Genomic DNA, 7,354 nt, shown 5'->3' on the forward strand with positions numbered 1-7,354 from the left:
CGGGTGCGCAGCGCCACCTGCCGGCCGGCCTTGCGGGGCTGGGCCAGGCGGGAGGTCCGGGCCAGGCGCACCTGGGCTCTTGGTCCGATCCGGTTCCTTCCTCCCTTCTCCCTCCGTCTCTGTGTCCTCTCTATCTCCGTACTTGTCCGATCCGGTTCCTTCCTCCCTTCTCCCTCCGTCTCCGCGTCCTCTCTACCTCTGTACTTGTGCTCGGTATTCACTGCGCACTCATTGTACACCAGCCGGGGTCCCGGCCCCCGGGGTAGAACGGCGACAAACAGCCAGGTCCCACCCCGAGCTGACAGTCTGGAGAGGAGACGAACCGCACCCAAGGGGACTGGGTTCCAGGCAGAGCAACTTAGAGAGCCAGACCAGGCGGGTGGAAGGGGTCCCCACCTAGGAGGTCTCCAATGAGGGGCAGGGAAGGAATCAGGACCAAGAGGCCTGGAGAGGAGGCCTTCTAGGCACAGCCCAGGTGGCCCCCATTGGAGGCCACCACCCCCCCAGGGTGTCCAGACTCCATCTGGCTTCATCACCTGCCCCCCACCCGGGGACCACCCCCGGCAGCCCTGAACTGGAGACAGTCGATATGGGGACAGCATGGAGAGGGCAGAGGTCTCAGTGGGACCTGGCCAGCCACCACGAAATGTGTGCAAACTGAGACCCACAGCAGGAAGTCCCAGCCAAGGTCCTGTAGCTACTTGGCGTCTATTAAACACCCTCAAGGGGCACCCACCATGTGCTCCAGACTGACCTTGGGACAAACACAGGGCAGAAGTTCCCCAGGCAACCCCAGGCAGGGCCAGGTGAGCCATTCCCTCTGCCAGGCCAGGGCCCACCCCTCCACTCTTCCCCTGGCGATAGACCCGCCAGCACCCATCTAGGCCTCTTCAGAGAAAGAGCAGGGCAAGGCTGAGGTCCCAGGCCTCCAACGCTGGGGAAAGACTGGGAATGGGGTTCCTCCAGGCCCCTGAGGAATTGAGGCAGCACCCTTGCTGGGAAATGTCCCACAGCATGGGCAGCAGGGCCAGCTCCCCATACCAGCACTAGGGACAGCAGTGGAGGGCCTGGCTGGACATCTGGGAAGGCCTCTTTGAGGGTGGGCCCTCATACCCTCTGTGACGTGGATTCCCAACCTGCCAGGTTCAGATGGAGGGTCCTGTGCAGCTGTTGGAACATCTGGCCTGGCACAGGACGCAGGAACAGCGCCAGTCATCCTGGGGTTGAAGGGAGCCTGGCTGGGCGGTCGGAGGGGAGACAGTTCTGTCCCAGCCTGGACACATCTCACCCAGCACGTTTTCCAGACTCCCCGAGAGGGCTGCGCAGTCCCTGAAGTCCTGCCCAGACTTTGGCCAGTTTGTTTTGGTTTAAATAAAAGGAATCCTCTAAGTATTATTCTCAAGAAGCCTGTGACAAGTCACTGGGCACCTACTGCCCTTGGAGCGCGTCCCGCCAGTCCAGATGAGAAGATGGGGCCTCTGCTCCCAGGCCCTGCTACTGAGGGCAGGCTCTCGTGAGTCACTCTTGTGGCCCAGCTGTGGAGTGTGGATAATCGTCCCCACTGGTGGATGGGGGAAAGGACTCAGAGAAGTTCATTGCCGACCTGAGGTCACCCAGCTATAGATGCAGAGGCCAGAATCCAACTGCTTTTCTGACCTCGGGACCACTCAGCATCACCTGGATTTTGTGTCCCTTGTGTGAGGAGCCCTCAGGGACTTCACCCCTCTGGGGCTCAGATCCCAGCTGCCCACCCACAGCTCAGCTGACCCTGAGACTTGCATCACTAAGGCCTGGACCACGGGTGACACAACACCCTGCCAGGCCCTTCCCAGAACCCTACGCTGCCTGCGTCCACATGAGCCAAGGAATAGCACCAGCTCATCCCTTCTGTAAACCCGAGCTCAGGGCGGCTGGGACTCCCCCAGGTCAGTGGCTCCCAGCTGTGGCTGGACATGGGGCACAGTGATGAAGGAGTAGGATGACGCCCCCAGAGGGAGGGATAGATGCTCAGGAAACCAATGTCAGCCACCAGGAGCTCCTGGAAGGAAAGAAAGCTGCCACGGGATAAAGACAGACGAGGTGCTAGGACCACAGAAGTCTCCACGTCTGGAAATGACATGGGGCTGACCACCCAGGAGGGGATGGCGGGAGGGAGCCGGCCGGGGCACACCCACCCCACCTCGGAGATGCCCCAGGAGCAGGACTGATGGAGTGAGGGATACCAAGCCTGCAGGGGCTGCAAGGCCAGCCCAGTGTGGCTGAACACACCAGAGAAATGTGACCCCCTGTCCCTCTGGTGACACCACATGATGACCCACAATGCCCAGGGCCGAAGACAGGAGACCAGCTGCTCGCCTCCTCTCCTCACAAGCTGCCCCCAGCTCCACGCCTCGAACTGGGCTCCAGGCAGAATCACAACCAGTCCCCATGGTTGGCGACTCCACAATCTGGCATAGGAGACACCAGGCAGACAGTGACCTAGGAAGCAGGAGGGCTCTGGGCACCTAAGGGAAGGGGAGCTGCTTCACTGACCCAGGGAAGAAGGTGACAGTGATGGTCATGTGACAGCATCTGCACTTCTTCCCTAGTTCACCCCCAAGGGTGAGTTGCCGTGCCAACCCTGTCTTCCACCAACTCCCCCTCAGAGCCACGTGGGAGGACTTTGGAAAAATCTCAATGCCCAGGTCCTGCCCCAGACCTTCGGAGTTGGAACCCTACTCTTCTGCCACCCCTAAGTTCCCTGGGTGGTTCAAATGTGCACCTGGCTGTGAGCGCCCTGCCCCAGGGCTGGGGGTTGAGCCTGGGGCTTTGCACAGGCTAAGCAAGTACTCTACCGCTGAGCTGCATCCCCAGCCTCTGCATGACTTTTTGAAGGTGGTATATGTCTGTAATCCCAGCTACTCAGGAAGCTGAGGCAGGAGGACCACAAGTTCAAGGCCAGCCTGGGCAATTTAGTGAGATCTGGTTCCCCCCACCCTTTGTTTTGCTTTGTTTTTTGAGACAGGGTCTCACTATGTAGTTCAGGCTGGCCTTGGACACATTATGTAGCCCAGGCTGGCCTCGAACTCACTGCAGTCCTCCCTCAGCCACTGGAGTGCTGAGATTACAGGCGTGCACCATCATGTCTGGCTTTTGTCCCAATTTTTTTTAAAAATAAGAAATAATAAATAAAAAATTAAAAAGTCAAACAAAAAGTAACATAGAGGAGAAAAATAACTCAGGTGGAAGTAGATGCTGAAGACCCAGCGCATTAGTAGGACCCCGATAAATGATGCTTTTCACGAGAGGTCAGTAGGGGCTCAGTTGAATCCGGTGCAAATCCTTCACCAGAGAGAGCCACGCCTGCCCGCCGGCTCCACGATAGTGCTCCGCACCCAGAGGAGGGCAGAGCCCTTTGTCTTTCCAGCGTTTAATCAGACCACTTGCTCATTAAAAGTCCCCAGCTTTTTTAAATTATTGAGGATCTCTAGTGATAATGCTTTAATTTATCTCTATAAGTGTGGCAGCACTTGAACTGTGCACCTCCCTGAGCAGGGCCTGCCTCTGGCGAGTGAGGAGTCAGTGCCCGACTGGCACCACTGGGAGGAGGCACGGGAGACCGGGCTGCTTGAAGCCCCAGGCCGCTCTCGAGCCCACCTCCTGCTCCACTCGGAAGTTCTGCTCCTCCTCTCTGGACAGGCGGGTGCCGGGGTCATGAGGAAGTCACCTAATGACTTCCAGCTCCAACGAGGGTCAGAGGTGACAAGTGCGACCGTCTTGTTATCAGAGGGTCAGGGGCAACAGAGCAAGGCAGTGGGGGACAGCAGATCGGAATGGCCAGGTCTGCACATTTAAAGGACTTCCTGCCGCTGTGTCGGGGCAGAGGCAGGGACAGTTCGTCCCTCTGGACCCCACCTCTGGGGACCAGCCAGACCCTGAGGGGGAAGAATGAAGGAGCTGGCTCCCATCCTCCACATGAAGCACCTACTGTGTGCCTGGCACTGTTTCAGCCCACAAGGGAGGTGTCAGGGAACCACCCGGCCCAATCCCGCCCTCGCAGGCTCGTATTGTGATTGGAGGCACAGACAGCCTCTAGTAGAGGCAAGGAGAACAAAGCGGACAGGAGGACCATGACGGCTGGGGTCCCACAGTCCCTCCCAGCGCATGCCCCAGGGGCCTAAGGACCTCCCACTCAGTGCCACCTCTTGTAGTCGGGACCAAGGCACCACTCATGGCAGTGACCCTTGGGGGTCACAGGTAACCCTATCCAAGCTGGCGTGTTTTGTGCAGATGACCAAGTGCCTGCATGATGCTCAGAGCCCCTGGGACATGCTGTGGGGTATGCCGCAGAAACTGGGCCTCCACGGGGGACAAAGACAAATGGCCCCCAAGGAGCCCTGCTGGCATCACACACACACCCTCCGTGGGGTGAGGCGAGGGTCCCCGACGGCCCACCCTGCCATCTTCAGCACGGTCCCAGACCCGGCTGGGTGCGGGGTGCGGTCATTCACAAGCCCACGCCTCTCAGCGGAGCCGAGCAGGAAGTCCTCCACCTGACGGGCACGCCCTCAGCAGGGGCAGGGGCCTCCCCAGCAGGCACCTTCCATGGCCTCTCATTCTTCCGCCGTCTCCACTTGGCCCCCACCAGCTGTGTGCGCTGGGCCTCGGTTTCCCCATCTGTGAAAGGAGAGGAGGGACTGCCTAGGACTCTCACAGATCGCTAACCCCAGAAAGAGCCATGGACTGTGTCCCCCCCACCCCCGGTCCAGAGTCACCTGACAGTGGCATATTAAGGACTGAAATGTTCTGTGGTTTAAAAACCATTTGGACTTTGATTCATTCCACTGTTTCCCCCAGTTTTTTTGACCCTGTAGCTCTTTATTTCTGCTTAACAACTACAAACACCCCAGAGAACACAAGCTATTATGGAAAATATGTGCTGAGTGCAGCGGAAGGAAGAGAGAGGGAAGAATTTATTCTGCCTGAGGTGTTGGCATCCAAGGGAAGTACATCCGGGCGGGCCGAGAGTGATGAGTCAGGACCTGGTCACTGGAAGACAAAGAGGGACAGAGATACAGAGGTGGTGGCCCCACAGGGATCAGTGAGCAGCCTTCGGGGTGGAAGACAGGGTGGTGACTACAGCTGCAGGTCTCAGGTTCTGTCGTGCTTTAGCTATGAAGACTCCCGCACTGAGGGCTGGACCCCAGGGAGCAGAGGTGGGGCCTGGCGTTGACTGGGTCTTGAGGGTGCTGGCCTCAGTGGGTTGATCCGTCGGCAGAGTGCAGCTGAATGTGCTGGCTGGGACCCTGGTGGAGGAAGTAGTTGACCGGAGTGTGCCCTCGAGGAGTGTATTCTGTCCCCAGCCTCTTCCTCTCTCCCTGGCTCTGTCCCTCACTGCTTCCTGGCTCCATGAGGTGAGGAGCTGTCCTCCGCCACACCTTTCCGCCATGATGCTTCTGCCCTGGGGCCAGCTGACCGTGGACTGCCGGTCAGCAACTGCGAGCCAAGTAAATTATTCCTCCTTGGAGGTGTGTATAGCAGATATTTTGTTCTAGCAACAAAAAGCTGATGAATTCGGGTACTGAAATGTTTGAACTTTATTCTGAGCTTGAGGAGGACCTCCTAGAATTTTCAAGAAAAGGAATGATATGGTCAAAAGTGTGTTTCAGAAAGTTTTCTGGCAGTTTCTAAAGACTGTAGGGAAAATGGACAGGGAGAGACCAAGGTGGAAGTCAGGGTGTTGGGCCAGGAGTGGAGCGGGGAGAGTAGAGGTGAGGACCTGGAACCCCCAGGGGTACGGTGTGAGAAGGAAGGAGCAGTCCAGAGACCCTGAAGTGTCTGGGGACGGTGATGCCAGGGAGAGGACAAATCTGAAGAGAAGGTGCCAGATGCAACCTTGAGTGTGGTGCCTCTGAGTTGTCACGGGACACCCTGGCGCTGGATGTCCAGCAGAGGCCAGGCTGCGCTGCAGTAACAAATGACCCCAAGTCTCAGTGTGTGCCCTAAGAAACATCACTCTCCTCATCTGTACAGTCCACACTAATGAAGAATGTGACCCCCTCCTCCTCACAGCCTGCCCTCTAACAAGTGGCCCTTGGGTCACATGGCAAGAGCCAGAGTCCCAGGAAGCTTTGTAAGGATGGAACCTAGAAGTCACTCTGTCACTCACATCTTTTGCCCAGAGCCAGCTCATGGCTTCTGTCCACCTACAGAAGAGGCCGGAAGAGATGAGAGCACACAGACATCTGTTTATGTCTAACCGCTGCTACCACACCAGTGGGGGAGCTGGGAGGATTTCAGACATGGTGATGAGAAGATCATTAGCGCTACAGTTACAGATTGGGAAGTGTTTGTTGAATGAATCATCCAGGAAGAAAATAGAAGAGAACAAGATAACATGGGCAACAACACAGATTCCTCTGAGGCTCCATTTAGGAATTTCCAGGGGATGACTCAAGATTTAGTCAAAGATCTCTTGTTTCCAAATATCGGATTATTTGTTGTCACATAGACAAAGCCTCCAGATCTTTTACTGAATTTCTCAGTTTCCATATGGCTCCTCGGCATTGCCCAGGCCGCCAAAAGCAACTGGCGAGTGTCTGAGCTCTGCGACTCCCCGCCGAGTGCGCTGGAGGGCCCAGGCCCCTCGCTTCTGGGGGCTCTGGAGGAGAGGTTACAAAGCCCACCACTGTAACAGGCATTTAAAATAAGCCTTGAGGTATTCTTGCCTGAAGACTCATTTCAGAAATCAAAATTCTGTTACCAAATTCTTGAATATGAAATTGATGTTTCATTTAAATTTTAAATTTCTCACAGATAAAATTTTGGCTTAGCATCAGGGTTTGAAGAATTTCCACTTGAGGGTTAACTGAAACTCACTGGTTTTCTCCAAAAGGGCTAACACCTGGATCAAGACTAACAGATTAGGAAGAGTTCCTCCTCAACCTGGCTCCTGCAAGGCCCTTTCCTGAGACAAAAGTTCGCCCACTCTGAGATGACCCAACCATGGAACAGTGTCAGTTTCCACTCACCTTTGGACTCCAGAGCCCTGCGCAGTGCTGGGCACATAGGGGACACTTGGCCAGGAATTATTGGGTGGGCAGGTGGATAGGTAGATGCATGGGTGTTGGCTGGGTGGCTAGGTAGATGTTAAGGTGGGGGGTGGAGTGGATGGGTGTGGGGGTGGATGGATGGGTGGATGTGAGAGTGAATGGTTGAGTGGGTAGGCAGATGGATGGGAGGATGAGTAGGTGGATGGACAGATGGATGGATGGATGGATGGATGGATGGATGGATGGATGGATAGATGGAAGGATGGATGGATGGAAGGATGGGTGGGTGGATGGATGGATGGATGGATGGATGGATGGATGGA

The sequence above is a fragment of the Chinchilla lanigera genome, unplaced genomic scaffold (assembly GCF_000276665.1).
Source record: "Chinchilla lanigera isolate Chin_1 unplaced genomic scaffold, ChiLan1.0 scaffold00113, whole genome shotgun sequence".
In the NCBI taxonomy this organism is placed as follows: Eukaryota; Metazoa; Chordata; class Mammalia; order Rodentia; family Chinchillidae; genus Chinchilla; species Chinchilla lanigera.